Here is a 15,695-nt window from a genome sequence, read left to right on the forward strand (position 1 = left end):
TCAATTTGGGTTAGTCAAGTTTCAAATGCTCAGCAGCACATGTGGCTAGTCTCTGTCTTATACGTACAGATCTAGAGATTAATTTGCCCATAGCCACACAACTAGAAAATGCCAGGGCCAGAATTTCAAATCTGGTTTAAAACTGAAGTTCTTTTCTTAATCATTAGGCTTTACTGCCTCTTACTAATTTCAGTTGCTGTTGATGGTTAAAATTAAATATGAAAAATATAACAGAATGTAATTTATCCATTTTTACAGTTTTCTGTCCATACAAACACCTACTTTCTCAGTGATGATTTATTGATTATCGCATTCATGTGTAATATAGGTACAAGTTGTTGTGGATGACATAAAGATGAAGGGAATTTGATGTAAAATAACTGTCACATAGTTTCATCCATCTTCAAGATCTATGCATTCTCTCTCTAGACAGTGTACATGGGAAAGCAAATCACAATCAGATGATAGACTGCTTGATAAGAGGTGTTTCAATGCAAAGGCAACTGAAATTGCAGAGTATGTGATTAGCTTCATCAATCTCATATCAAGGGTGGTTTTTGCCAGTGAGATGAAAATGTACATGGATAAGAATTACCAATACTTATCTCTTTGAGGCTTCTTTTATTAGGTCTGCACAGCTGATCAACCCTTTCTTCAGATTACCACATTATTTCTCAGTTTTAATCAATTCTCACTGGCCTGGGAAACATCCTTACTCATTGAAGTATTTTAATTTTCTTGTATGAGCCATTCTATAATTATATGATAATTTTATAGTTTACTCCTCAGAGATTGCACATATTTCCATGTTTATGGGTACACATTACCATAACTTCCTTTTTCCAATCTTAGTAGAACCCTGGTTAAAGTTCCAAATTGGATCACTGAATAAACAAATGCAATGAATACAGCAGTTCGTTCATGGCATCTCCTACAAAAAACAATTCCTAAAGTTTCCTTTTGTTAATTATAAGATCTTTGATGTAATACAAATTCTGAAAATGTGTAATAACACAATCTGAAGACCATATGCTGAGGGTCAGCATGGTGAACTGGAAATGACATGGGTTTGAATTTCCCAACTCTATACTTTATAGCTCTATAACCTTGGGCATTTTATCTAGTCTCTGTGAGTCTCTGTTTCCTCATTTGTTAAAAGAAAAAAATAAGCTAATAATATCTATCTCACAGAGTGGTTTTGAGGATTAGCAGGACAATGTATATAATGCAAATGGTGCATAAAAGACATTCTTTCAGGGACTTCTCTCTGTGTGCAAGCAGAGTAGAGTCCTGATCAGTCCTTTTAGAGTTAGAGCACCAAGTAAAGAGCTTTTGCCGGGTGGCCGTTGCTCATTGGTGCCACCATCAGACAGAACAAGAAGAAAAAATGGGAACATTTTTTCATTATTTTCAACTGTGGATTTCTGCCACTTTTATCAACAAACTGAATTTCTCAGATGATTTTCTGGGTTACTTAGTTGAACTAGGTCTGGAAGTAATGTCTCTAATCTACAGAGATCATTTTCTACTGTACGAGACACTTAAGACTAAATGTGCAGTATATATAGAAGAATCCAGATTCATTGTAAAGCAAGCATGTAGCTAAAGTTTAGAGTTATACTCTAAATGAAAATCCAGAGTCTGCTACTCTTTAGTGCCATGATCTTGTGCAAATAACCTGTCTGTGATCTTCAGTTCTAGAAACTGTAAAATGTAGATAATTAATATTAACCTCCTGAGTCTGCCTTGATAACTGTAAATACTTCATAATATTGGACAGTTCTCTCCTCTTGCCTTGGGTTTAGATGGAAATCTTAACACATCAATTAATTGATGTCTAATGTGGATGTTATGAGTGGGAGTGCCTCCACAGCATGGCTTTGCCACACTTTCCTGGATCAATCACTGATTTTATTTTCATTGACTTCCTGCCATCACTTATGACTGAGTCTCATGTAGCAGTGCAAATCCCAAGCGTCAGAGCTGTAAACTATAACCATTTGACAACTTCTGATTTCGATTTCAACTCCAAGACATCTCCTAGCTCCCAAGAAGAGGACAATGTATGTGCTGGAAAAGTGACTAATGGAAGCAGAGTTACATGAGGAGTAAAATGTAACAGTAAATACTTCCTGTATCCTCTTTTCATGCATACTGCACTGAACTGCGTTGCTATTATTCCTTCTGATAGTGGTTGTAAATGTTAAAAAAAGAAAGAAAGAAAAGAAAAAGAGAAAAACAAAAGGTGATGTGAGGATTATCTGAACTAGGGTTTTATCCTTTTAAAATATCAGGAATTAGAAAGAAGGCAGTTATGAAATGAGGGATATACTGGGGGAAAACGTCAGAAAGATTTGCCCTTCAATAATAATAATAATAATAACTTTCCACGAATAAGCTATTAGATAAAATCAACTCATGATAATTGGAACAAATTTTCCCTTCTTGATGTTCTATCCCTATGCAGATATATTCTCCCTACCATTCAGTAGAAAAAAAAAAAATGAATACTGCGATCTTGGCGCCGGAAAACATTATCTACTTTTCCTTCTTTTATTTCAGGAAAGAGAGCTTCCTCCTTCCCAAAACAAAGCAGAGAACTAGAAAGATAAGTTTTTCTACTGGTTAAGCATGGAAAACGGATGCTAAAACCTAAACCTAAAATACTACAATTTTTATAGGGAAAAATTTAAAGCATTCACCGGGTTCATTCTCCATCCTCTGGGTAAATTTAAGGACTTGCTCCTTGGAGTAAGAATCAGAGTGGACCAGCTGGGAAGGTTTTGGTTGGTGTTGCTATTTGCTTGTCATTCCATAACAGGGAAGGGGGAATTAGCCCTGCTTCTAGAACCCTTCCGAATCACAAACCAGTCAGACTGCCCCTGATCTCTCTAGTAGTCTTGGAAGACCTGGCACCGCGATGCCCGCCCGGGCGTCACCGACTAGGCAGACGGAGCGCGCTGGCAAGCATCAGTCTGCGGCTGGGTTCCTCCCTCTCCTGCATCCTTTCCTACACCACGGAAACGCGCTGTCCACGCCCGCGATGCTGCCTCGTCCCCGGCAGAGAAGCGGCTGGACCCCACTTAAGCAGCCCAAAGCCCAAACCTGCTTAGGCTCACTCGTACTTGCTCCTGGGGTAGCCAAATGCTAGGTTTTCCGCCTCACTCCTCTCTCCGCCACCCCCAGACGATCCGTCTGAAGGAAATCGAGGGACTAGACCCGATTCACAGCAGAGTGAGTCACTCTCTTGGCTCCAACTGCAGCTTTGCCCCTACTTCCACTAGTCTGCCTTAAGTATCCTTTGTATGAGAAAATGGTGCTGCTGGATGCGCGTTCTCTAGCGGGACTGAGGGCGGTTAGCGGGATCGCGAGAAATCACACATAACAAGAAAAATAAAACTTCTGTAAGATAATGTGAATGAGTTCAACTTAAAGGGAAGCCAAAGAGAGCAGCGAGCGGAGGACCGAGCGGAGCGGAACGTGCCCTCGGTTTGGCTCAGCAAAGCGGGAAGCCTGAGAGCGGCGCGTTTTCCCAGCAGCGGGTCCCGCACGCGAGGGTGCAGCCGGTGCGCTTTCTGCCGCCTGCTTGGGGCGGCGAACAGTAACTTCCTAAGCTTACCTCCATCTCGCCCCCGCCTTTCTTTCCCGGTTCCCCGTCAGCCAGGAGGGGCCGCCCCCGAAGCGGTGGGGGACGCGGGGTGCAAGGAGTGGGGTTCAGAGGGGGGTACCCAGCAGTTGGTGCTGCGCCATCCCCTCCCAGCAGGGGGCCAGGGCACTGGTTCACTTCTCTCCCCCCGCCCGCCTTCCACTCGCTCACCCCCCTTCCTTCCCCCTTCTCCCCCTCTATCGAGTCCCTCCCCCTCGCCATTGAAAAGGGCTGGCTCGGCCCTGGCTCCTTGCAGTCGGCGAACTGTCCGGGCGGGAGGAGCCGTGAGCTTGAGCTGCACACTGCGACCCGCGCGGCAAAGCGGAAAGCCAGCAGAAACGGAGTGCGTAAAGTGGCAGCGGCAGCGGCGTCACGGACAGCGCAGGCAACCCCAGGCAGCCCGGGCGGCCTGAACAGCCTAAAAGGAAGCCTTTGCGACTCCAGCTGCTCCGCGGACTGCGAGCTGTGGCGGCAGAACCCCGCTACAGCAATCGCAGTCTCCGAGAGCGAGTAGAAGCCTTTTCTCTTTTTTACCTACCACCTCATTTCTACCCTAGTGGCGTGGACAACAAGGTAAGGATCCGGTCCGGGGGCCAGAACAGAGTGCGGCATGTGAAGCCTGCGTCCCGCACTTAGTGCGCGGAGGCTTCCGGCTGCCTGCTCTCAGGGTCTCGATTAGGGCCAGAGTGGTTCTAGAGACGCTTCCCGTGTCCTCCCTTCCCCCTTCCCCCATCTCTTCCCTGAAGATGAGAGCAAACCCCGGAGGTGAGCGCAGCTAGAATCTCTTTTTGGCATAGCCACCAGTCGGCTTGCCTTGGTTACTTTAAGAAAACACTCTGTCAGAAAAGTGTCCGCGCGTGAATTTGCCCGACATTGGCCGTGCAAAAAGGACTTTCGCTTTAACGGATACAGCTTCAGCGAAGCTGAGACAAACTCTTAAGATTGGGGCAGGGATTGAGGAAAGATCACACTCCGGATTCTCGGGTTAGCCAGGAGGAGCGCTCTGAACCGAGCGGCAAAGCCCGGAGCCCGCTTTGGACTTCTCGCGTGGTCTGGCACCGCTGCGCTCCCATCTCTGGGGGCTCCAGGTCTGGATCCTTGCCAGGTTGGCCCTAATTCTTGGGGGTCCGACCCTTGGCGCAGAGAGGAGATCGCAGCGCGCCACGGAGCGCTCAGGGTCGCCCATGTAATTTCGCCTGCCCCTCGCCTCCCGGCCCTTCCTTCCCGCCCTACTTCTGGGGCCGTGCTCAGCCAGCACCTGCTGGATGTGGAGATGGTAGGTGTGGAAAATTCTGCCTAGCTTTTTTTTTTCTTAAAGAAACGTCTTGCAGTCTTGTAGCCGAAAAACGGCATCGTTTTCTCATTAAAAAAAAAAAAAAAAAAAAAAAGACTTTTTCTAGGAGCTTAGCCAAACATAAAGGGACTGCTCTTTCTCCAAAATAAATGACTTTTCAGCCCTTAGCCAGAACCCGCTTAGCTATCCCATAAATGAATGACGTTGACTAAGACAGGACCGAGAAACAGTTTATGTGTCCACAAAGGAATTAATTTTTAAAGCGCGTAGCCATAAAACAGTTCCTTTTCGCGAAAATGAATGCCTCTTAAGAGAGTCATCAGAAAAGGTGACTTTTTAAAAAGGCATAGCCGCAAATGAGTCTTTTCTTTAAAGACTTAGAAGAGCGGAGCGGCAGTCTGCCCTCGATTGGAAACACGACTTGAAAGTGCGCTCTGAGCTGCAAATTGACATCTTCCCCTTGCAAAAATAAAGGGGGGAGGTGCCACTTTGGAACAGTTTATAGTGCCAGCCACTTCCTTTCCTCCCCTAAGGAAAAACGTATAGAGCTCAACTGCAAAAGGCCTCTTCCGCGCTTCACTGCTTTGGCCGCCTTTGGGGTGCGGGGCGCAGGGGTGCGTGTGTTGAGTGCGTGTGCCCGCGCGTCTGAGGGCTTGCCTTGGAGTCTCCGAGCGGGGTACCTTTCTAAAAATGTTGGCTGGGGGCTGGGAATCGAAACTTGCGTCACTGCGGCACAAATGCACAAAGCAAAAGACTTGAGAGAAGAGGGGCGAGGACAAAAGAAGAAATAAAATTAAGCTGGGAGAACCAAACAAAAGCGAGTCGTTGCGTGGAAACATCTTCAGGTTGGGTTTAAACCTCACATAGGAACCGTTTCTGTGCGAAGGAAAGTGTGTGGAAGAAAGTCTTTAAACGTAGGGCTAGACAGTGAGGGGGGCAGGGAATAATGGGAGGGGGAGATGGTGTTGGGGGAGCTGCTTTGGTGTTCTTAGCGCTGCAACGAGGAAACAACCTGAGGAGCGTGCCGAGAATACTGAACAGTGAGCAAAACACAGGACAAGGTAGCGTCCCTTTAGACTAAAGCGACTCCCTCCCGTCCCATAAAAGGTTAAAACAGGTGTGACTTTAAAAACAAAAAAGGTACTTGCGGGCACCTTCTGAACTTGGCGAAGGTTAGATAGAATTGCACTCTCAATCTTGTTTTAAACTATCGCGGCAGGAAAGCTCAGCCTCAGAGCTGACCTTTCGTTGCGGGGCGGGGGGGGGGGGGGGGCGGACATTTGAAAGCCAGTCGAAGTAATAGTATTTGTAATGTTTCCCCCTTCCTTGCTTTTGTCTGGTTCATCAGAGGAAAGCGCGGACGGTGTGCGGGCGGTTGTCACGAATGAACCCAGAGATCAGCGCGCTAAGGTCTAAAGATACCTTCCTCCCTCCGCTAAATTAAGAATTGCCGCGCTCAGCTCACGCGGGCTGAATCTGGCCGCCACCGCGCTGCGCCTGCCAAGCTGCGAGGAAGCGCCTACGCCAGCGAGGCCCGAGAACCGTGTTCTCCAGTCGCCTTGGCACGGGCAGCCCCTCCTTCTGGCAATGATGTCAGCCCCAGAGCGGCTCCGCCGGCCGAGAGGAGGCTTAGCGGCCGGTCCCGGCCGGGAGCGCGAGCGGCCCAGCCCCGCGCGCTCCCAGTGCGCAGCCGCCCTGGCTTCTCTCGGCCTCCTTCCCGCGCTCGCGCTCTCCGCCCCTCCTTCCCGCTCCCTCGCTCCCCAGAGGCGAGCGGAGGCGCCGGGGGCGGGCGGGGGTGGGGGTGGGGGTGTTACTGCAGCCTGGGCCAGGGCCGGTTTTGAACCCCGGAATCTAATACAGATTCAGGGTCCTTCTGCACTCCTACCCTCCGTTTCCCTGTTCCCCAACGACCCCGCTCCTTTTCAGCTTGCATCTTCACTATTCACCGTGAATCCACTTATTTAGTGTCGTTCTGGAGGGCAAGTTTTAAAGATGAAATACTAACAGTTACCAGTATTAAATTTCCACTGTCATCTGTCCTCCCCGGGTGATATGAAGACTGGCATCCTTAAAATCTTGTGGCTCTTTGCCTTCAACAGAGCAAGCCCCCTAGAAGGCGAAGAGGGTCTCATTCCCAGTGAAACGGTGCGGTGGGGAAGGAGGGCGATCGGAGGCGGCTTGTACTGTGTGGAGGGTCCCCTTTCAGGGAAAGAAGGGACTGGAGATTGGAAGTCGCGGAAAGGCTCTGAGGCCTGCTGCCGCAGGGAAGAGGCCACCGTCCTCTTTATTATAAGGCTACGCAGTCACTTCTGAGGCCGGAGCGCCAAACTGGGAACGTTCAGGAATGGGAGTTTACAAGACAGAAGCCCGCTGCGCCTTCCTTTCTGAGTTTGCTCTTCTTCTACGGAGCAAACCCCTGCTTCCCGGAATCGGAGGCTAATCCGTTTTCCCCGTTTGCAGACAATCCTTTAGCTCTGGGAGAAGGACCGCAGCGCGCCGGTGGCGAAGGCTTTACAGGGCAAGAAGGAGGGGCGGAGGCAGGGTGTGTGGAGGCATCTGGGCCTCAGAACGGAGCTTCCTTTCCAAAGAAATTACCGTCAGAGGGGATCACAATAAAATGCTTACCTACTGACTGCATTTTGGTTTGGAGCCAGGTAGGGGATTTTGGGGAAAAGGGAGCAGAAGAGAATTCTTCCGTTTTGTAAACCTAGGGTTTTGCATATCAGCAAAAGCAGCAAAAAAGTTCCTATGCGTTTGAAATACAGGAATGGAAAGAAAACTCAGACTAAGCATAAAAGTGCATTCATTTTCTAGAGTTCAATAATTTGCTTAGGGTTGAAAGGAGCCCCCCCCCCCCGCCCACCCCCACTTAAAAAAAATCACCTGAATGCGATTCTGATGGATGTCCAAGCAGTGTTGGGTTTTGGCAGCTGGGAGTCCTGGCAGAAGGAATTGCAGTTTACACGTTATTTCTTCTCTTGGTATTCAAAACTTCATGTTCTTTGCAAGATAAAAATTCCTGATAGAGAGCTTCCAGACTGCTGGTGGCAGGGAGAAATCTGGTAAGGGATTTAGAAAGCAGAAAATTCTCCTTTTCTCTGTGCAAGCCGTCCATAACAGCCTTTAGCCAGGATTTATAAGGTTCTTGTGGAAGAGAGGGGAGGTTCCCAGACAAGGAGACTTTATAGAAGACCCTGGCTTTAAACTAAATTGACAAAATATGTATGGCTGCCACATTTTCTATTAGTGGGAAGGGGAATTATTCAGGGGATGAAATTTTGAAATCTAATTTTCTCCAATAATCTTGTTTCACATATTTTAAAGGAGGTGTAATATGTTTACTTATTCACCAAAGAATCTGCAAACCTACTGTGCCAGACAGTTTGGTAGGCTCCAGGAATACAAAAGAGCATGTGGAAAGGTATCTGGGGCCTCTGTGAGCCAGGAGACTGACAAATTTATAATACAATGTGATTAATGCTCTAATTGAACTTAATGGAGGGAGGAATTAATTTTTGCTAAGAGGTTGAGAAGAGATTCATAAAGAAGATGTCTCTCTGGCTTTGAAAAATAGGCATTCCTAAGCAGTGACTAGCCAAGAAGTGGACCTGAAAGAGCCTGATACAGACTAAGTAAGGTGGTGGTGGTGGTGGGGTTGATGTCTCACTGTGGAGTCAGCAGTTGTGTGTGTATTTTGTAGGCATAGGCCACTTTGAAGATTTTTAAAGTAGGTATGTTAACAGCAACAAAACAGGGTGAAAAAAATGGGCAGTAGGTGGCACAAAATAGAAATATTTTTCTTGTTTTTAGATGTCTTTAAATGTGTGTTTGAGTAAACTAAGGTATTGGAATAGAGAGTGAAGGTAAATAAGTTAAGAAGATACTGTCACATCCGGAAAAGAGGACAAATTTTGAAGAGGGCCTAAAGGCACGCACCACACAAGGTAAATTGTAAAGTAATTAGCCTCCAACTAATAAAAATAAATAAAAAAAGAGCTAAGAAATAAATGAATGCTATTTGCTGAAAGAGAATTTCTCTTTTGTCCTAATCATCTCTATAGTTTTATCTTTAGGGTCATCTCACCTTCCCCACCAAGCCTTCCAAATTCCCTGTCTTCTACCATCAGAGCAAACTCCTTCAGCAACTTGAAAGCACATTTATAAAGCCCACTGCACTCCATTTTCCACACACCTCCTTGCATCATCTCCGTGTCCCTTACCAGCTTCAGCTGTTTCTCTATTAACCATTAGAATCCCTTAATCTCGGCTTTTTCCTCCTCTTAGGCACTAGCTAACATCTCTATCTCTATGCTTTTTCCTTCTGTCAGTCTTCCCTTGCTGCTTTTTCCCTTCATTACCTATCTAGGTAATTTTTCCTCTTATCCTCATTTTACTTCTTCCTTCCCACTAGCCACCTTGGACTCTCTTTCCCTTCATTGACCTCAAAGATTTTTTTTTTTAAGGAACCAAGGAACTTCTACTTTAAACTTATAGATTTGTCAAATTTTTCTCACCCAGATTTTTTGCTGTCTGTGTGTGTCTTTTGCTATTTAATTTCAAACAAGATTTATAGTAGAATTCCTTGTATTTCTTATATATATATATATATATATATATAATGCCTACAAATGTCTGTTTTCCTTTTGTTGCAACAAGGGATTTAAACATTGTACTTTGGGGTGTAATTCCAACTTTTTTGAATTTCTCATCACACACTCTGAAACTGTTTCTCTGCATCCCATTCTTTCTAGTGTGTCCTCTTCCCATGCGTCATTCTATTTATATTTTCAGTGAAAGTTTCTTTCTGTTTTATTCCTCCTCCTTTTTGCTTTGTGGAATTGTCATAGTGGCTCAAATTTAAGTATTTTGAGAGGCCATCCTCCTCAGACAGGTTTTCCCCAACAACAGGTTTGCCTCTTCAGAGGCAAAGGAACCCTTGCTTTTTAAGCTTTGTTGGTAAAAAGATATTTGTGTGTGTGTGGGAAATGGGTAATTCTCAAATTGTCCATACTTCTCCATGTATTGAGGTTGGCTCAGCATCACTGGGAATTGGGGATTTAAGAAAGAGTATGCCATAAAATAGATGGCACATTCTTCCATCAATGGCATATGTAAATTTTACCTTTGGGAAAAATAAAATTTATAAGTACATTTAATTAGATTGACTTTATAACATTTCAAATTATATGTCATTGTCTGAGCAGGGTTCTAATATTGGAAGATTTTATTGATCATTCAGTATCTAGAATGAAGATGCCTTAATATTCCAGACTGGCTTGCTTTGTTTAAGTTAATCTAATGCTTTTTGAAAAGGTGTTATTTTTCAATAGAAGTTCATTTTGAAATGTAGTCATCTTTTGTTAAGAAAAAATATCAAATGACCTGTATGCCAAGGTCCCTCAAGATTTATGCTCTATACGACATTAATTGTAAAGCACAGGTTTATTACATGGAGAAAGCTATTTTAGAGTGAAAAGTGTCTTGAGATTTGGTTATATCTGTAGAAAGACTGCATTCTCGTTATCAAACGGTGAAAATAAATTGAATAAAGAGTCTTTTTTCAATTACGGTTTTTGAATTAAAAGAGTGACTTGGCAGAAATCATAAATGTTTCTATTATCTTTTGCAGTTTAAACACCCTCAACTGATCAAGGATTTAAATCACCCTTTTAATTGTCTTTAGTGTGTTAAGCGTCAAATCAGTATAATAAATTTTGAAACTTAAGATGAGGATAGCTATAGTTGTCATTTTCAGCCCAGATCTGAAAGAATGTTTTTTTTCCCACCTAATCTGCTCATCTTGAATACATACGTTTGAGAAAACTACTCCCAATTTTCTTCCTCCTAAAAGAGGAAAGAGGAAAGAAGAGAATAAAATCTGGGAAAGGATTTTTCTCTTTTCTCTAAAAATTATTTTATTAATCTAACCTATCTTCTAGCACAATAATAAAACTGATTTCCTGATGAATTTGAATTAAACTAGATGAAAATTTATTTCTTTTAAAATTTTCAATTGATTAGAATGCAAATCAAGGTATTACTGATTTTTATAATTCATTTATTGTCATCATGTGAAATGTAAACAAAACATTAAAATTTCAGGTACCGTTTTGTTTCAATTCATTCCTCTAATTTAGTTTATACAGTATTTTATATAATTTTTAAAAATATATCATTTTAACCCCATAAAAATCTTTTCAGTAGAAAAAACATGGTTGTACCTATTTTTTCAACGGGGAAACTGAAGGTCAGACAAATGAAATCCTATCTAAGGCTTTCCAGGTAGCAAGAGAGGGGAAGTTTATATAGGACTTTTGGTTTCCAAGTGAGGGCTTTTGCCAACACCCTGCCTTGCCACTCATTTCTTTGAGTATATTTCCTCAAAGTTCTGAATGTTTAAAAAAAAAAAAAAGAAACAAAAAAGAATGCTTCTTGGATTAAAAAATAAAAATTCCAAAGTACATTTGAATATATCTAAATAAGTCTGTCAATTAACTGTTTACTTGTGTCATATTCTCCTCCTCTTTTAAATCTTTGTGCACTAACCCTGTAAAAACTATGTAAGATAGTAAGACTATTGAAATTTAACAGTACATGCTCATATATGCTCATATATTTTCTCTATTTTATTTATAAGAATAATTCAAATTATGACTCATCAGAATGACACTCCATAAAGTTTAAGCTTACCTAATGTGGCAAATATTTAGTGCTATTGCCTAATTCATTTTTCTTGAAAGACATTTATATTTTATATATGATTTGTTTTAGAGACTCTTTGACAGAGATTTGTAAATACTGACTTTGTTCTGATATGCCATCTTTGAAGCAAAATATCTTTAGGAATCAATTGTGTGTAGGTTTATATCATTTTAACTGAAGGACATTAAGCTCCTGATGTGCACACCATTTTCTGTTGCCTTCAGGATTATGCACTCCTTCATCCTGCGATTTTTGGTATAGGAAATGAGGGCAAAAGGCTTATTTAAATTGTGTGAACACAATATATTTTATGATTGATATTTTGTTGGTATCCAGAGAGTGATCTTGGGCAAATAACTTCATCTCCCTGGAATACAGTTTTCCCAAAAGTAACTTGAAGAAATTTTACATTATTTCAAGGCCCTTTCCAATGAAAAAAAATGTATATGATGTTTTACAGAAAGCTCTACCATATATTCTGTCCTTATCATGTGGCTCTACAGGTATTTCCAGTTTGAATACCTGGATTTATTAGCCCTCAATATCCAAAAATCTACTGTTTGTTCAGCACTGCAAATTTTAAATGCAGTGGTTGGGCTGGGTTAAAAAAGGGAGTTCTTAAAGAAGTTTAAGGCAGTATCTGCTTTGAGAAGCTTATATTCTGATTGGGCACAGTAAGCACCACCAACAAAAATGTAACATATAGTCATGCTAAATTTAACAAATACTGAGTGTCAGGTGTTACATTACAGTATGCCAAGAATGGCCCAGGTTTCATAAACTCTGAAAGTGGAAGGGGCCAGAAAGATTATTTAAGCCAACTCCTTAATTTCATAGACAAGAAAACTAAGGCTCAGAAATGCAGAACGAGTGTAACAGGACCTCATATGAGGTAGTACGCGATAACATTCTTTAGTTTACCCTGCAACCTTGCCTGTTCCCTCCTTTGCTCAAATGCCATAATAGTTTTGTACCTTATCAGAAAGTTAAAAATATCAAGGATTTGCTTGTTTATTTCTTTGGCTTTATTAAGCTGGACAATTTCCTTACCTGACTTAGACATAGAAAATGGTATATTTTTTACACTTTTTTTTTGAACTTAGATTATTAAAAACACCTCTGTTGTGCACATTATGTTATAAAATATGCAAAATGTAGTATTGACATGAAGGCAAAGTGAATAAAGTATCTATGCATTAAAGTGTATAAATATTTTAAGTCTTATGACTTTTCTTTCTTTCATAAGAAAAAAAAATTACTTGAAAAGTCCATTTACTTAAGATAGCAAGACATATACATACCCCAAAGAATGGTTTTGTTTTTATAAATGAATATTTACCTAAGGACTTAAATGTACATTTTCCTGAATGTTTAAATATAATTTGGGAAAATTTGTAAGTGAATTTTCTAAACTTTGGTTTGTTGCATGATCTTGGAGCTCATGTCAGAGTTGAGTGTAAGGGAGTTTTGTAGAAACTTGAGTTCTGTTCGCCAGTGCCAAATAGAAACATGGTGACAGAGTTTTTAGTGAAGTAGAAAAGAGTAGCTTTTATTATATGCTTTGCCCTGCAAAGGAGGCCACAGTGGGCTAATGCCCTGAAGATCCTGTGACTCACCCTGGAGGGAGTAGGGAGGAGTTTTACAGTGTTCGAGGAGCAGGGCATGATCAACTGGTAGATGGTTCTTGGATTGATTGGCATCAAGGTAAGGTTTCAAGCATCATCAGCTTTCTGGTTTCAGCCAGTTTGGGGTCTATGTGCTTGTGATCAGCAGTTTTCATCTGGGTGGTGATGGTAGGGGAGCTGCTTCCTGTAAAAACAACCTAGAAATGTGTGTCAGGCCTTTATCTGTATCTTTCAGGGAAATGGGAGTTTGGTGATTCTGTTATGTGGCAGAATTATAGTCTAAATTGTTGCCAGTTCCTTAGCCCAACAGATAGTCTTTGTTTCTGTATCTTCACATTTCACACTCATTAACTCTTGAGACAGCATTTTACTTCAAAAGACAAGGACACAAAGGGTTGTACATGGTTTCAGGAGTATGGGTCAGGCAGGAGTATGGGTCAGGCATAATGTGCTAAACAAAGCTTACTTTTCTCCCCTGAATAACCTTACACTGCTTTATTTTACTTTGTGGCAGAGGGGAAGAAAGGGGGAAAGGAAATCAAGTAGAGAAGAACACTCTCAGAGTGTTAGGTGATAGGACCTGGTTTTCAGTTTAGTGTGAAATATGCAACCTTTTTGAAAATTCCTAGGCTGGCTTCTCTCTCACTTCTCATATTTTGTATTTGGAATACCTTAGCTGTCATTTGACACTTGTTTGCTAGTTTTACTAGGATCAAGAATCTTCAAAAGAAACGTGGGAATACATGAATTTTTTTTTAAAGAGACTTAAGAATGGGTAATAAACACATGCAAAAACACACAAATAGGATAAAACTTTAACAGAGAGCTTGCTTTATGGTCATCAGGCAGAATTTCCATTGTTCTTTCTGCTTACACCAGGAAAAAAATCACTCAGTTTAAGACCGACGTTTTAGCCTTCAGTCAGGCTCCACATTTTTTACATCATCCCTTGTCCTGCAACTTTTCTTAGTCCATGAGCTTAGTTTTAACATTCATGAGATAAAACACTTAAGATATATGCTTTCCATTTTATAAAGTGAATGAGTGCAAAGAAGGATTATTTGAGGAAGGGAGTTGAAATACATTAAATATCACGTGGCTTCTAAATGCCTTCAAATTGCATACAAGAGTAAACAGTTACGGGAATATAAAGTGAAAGTCACTCAGTCGTGTCTGACTCTTTGCGACCCCATGTACTGTATAGTCCATGGAATTCTCCAGGCCAGAATACCAGAGTGGGTAGCTGTTCCCTTCTCCAGGGGATCTTCCCAAGCCAGGGATCTAACCCAGGTCTCCCGCATTGCGGGCAGATTCTTTACCAGCTGGGAAGCCCATGGGAATATAAGGCCAATGCTTATATATATATATATAACAGTGAAGCTATAATAGAAGCTAATCTCTTGAGAAAGAAATAGAGCTTCTGATCAGTCACCATCACTGCTGTTGATTTATTTTAAACTCTAGTTTCTAGGAAGTTAAGTCCTATTCCTGTACTTTTCAAATTTTAATGCACATCCCTTTCATCTGGGAACCCTGTTAAAATGCAGATTCTGATTCTGTAGATTGTAGCTGGGGCCTGAAATTCTGCGTTTCTAACAAGCTACCTAGGAATGTAGGATGTTGTTGCCTCTCAAACCACATTGGAAAAGAAGGGTTAATTTTTAGTCTGGTAAACAAGCATGAAAAAAGTGAAGTAAGTGAATGTTTACAGATTTATTTAAAAGATTCCATTTAGCTATTTTACAAAGGATAGAATATATAAAAATTAAAAATGATATATGCTTATTATACCTGGATATTAAAATTGATCTTAATCTTTGATTTAGCTAGATCAGTTGAAAGTATAGTTCAGAATAAAAGTTGCTTGCTCATTATATTGTCAAATCTATTTATAAGGACTACATACATACAGTTGTACTTTTTCAAAAAGAAAACCATTGACCACACAATGTCAGCAGCTTGCTAATATTTTCAAAACTTTTTCAAAAAGATCCAAAAATTCTGAATTTAATATGGTGTAGATCCTTGAAGATATTCATTTGTGACATATTGAAAATGAACATAAGAGTTAATTATTGAAATATCAGAATAAAATGGGGCTTCCGAGGTGACGCTAGTGGTAAAGAACCTGCATGCTAGAGATGTGAGTTCGATTCCTGGGTTGGGAAGATCCCCTGGAGGAGGGCATGCCAACCTGCTCTAGTACTCTTGCCTGGAGAATTCATGGACAGAGGAGCCTGGTGGGCTACAGTCCATGGAATTGTAAAGTCAGGCACAACTGAAGCGACTTAGCACGTATGCGTGCATACAGGGTAAAATGATTAATTAAATTTTCATCTACATAAGTCAAAAACATTATTTTTAGTTTCTTTTTGTGTCTGACATTTTTCAAGGTAACAACAACAGCAACAAAAGAGACTTGGTAAAG

The 15,695-nt window shown here is 41.7% G+C and overlaps 1 protein-coding gene across 6 annotated transcripts in view; it reads left to right on the forward strand.

Annotated features, from left to right (window-relative positions):
• The first annotated feature begins 3,864 nt into the window (after window positions 1-3,864).
• The window catches only part of PCDH11X (protocadherin 11 X-linked), a 958,739-nt gene continuing 946,908 nt past the window's right edge, over window positions 3,865-15,695 (forward strand). For all 6 annotated transcript variants that reach the window (XM_070461977.1, XM_070461978.1, XM_070461979.1 and 3 more), the window contains exon 1: window positions 3,865-4,219. The gene's annotated coding sequence lies outside the window, so the exon portion shown is untranslated. The remainder of the gene's footprint in view (window positions 4,220-15,695) is intronic.

This window comes from Odocoileus virginianus, chromosome X, assembly GCF_023699985.2.
Source record: "Odocoileus virginianus isolate 20LAN1187 ecotype Illinois chromosome X, Ovbor_1.2, whole genome shotgun sequence".
In the NCBI taxonomy this organism is placed as follows: Eukaryota; Metazoa; Chordata; class Mammalia; order Artiodactyla; family Cervidae; genus Odocoileus; species Odocoileus virginianus.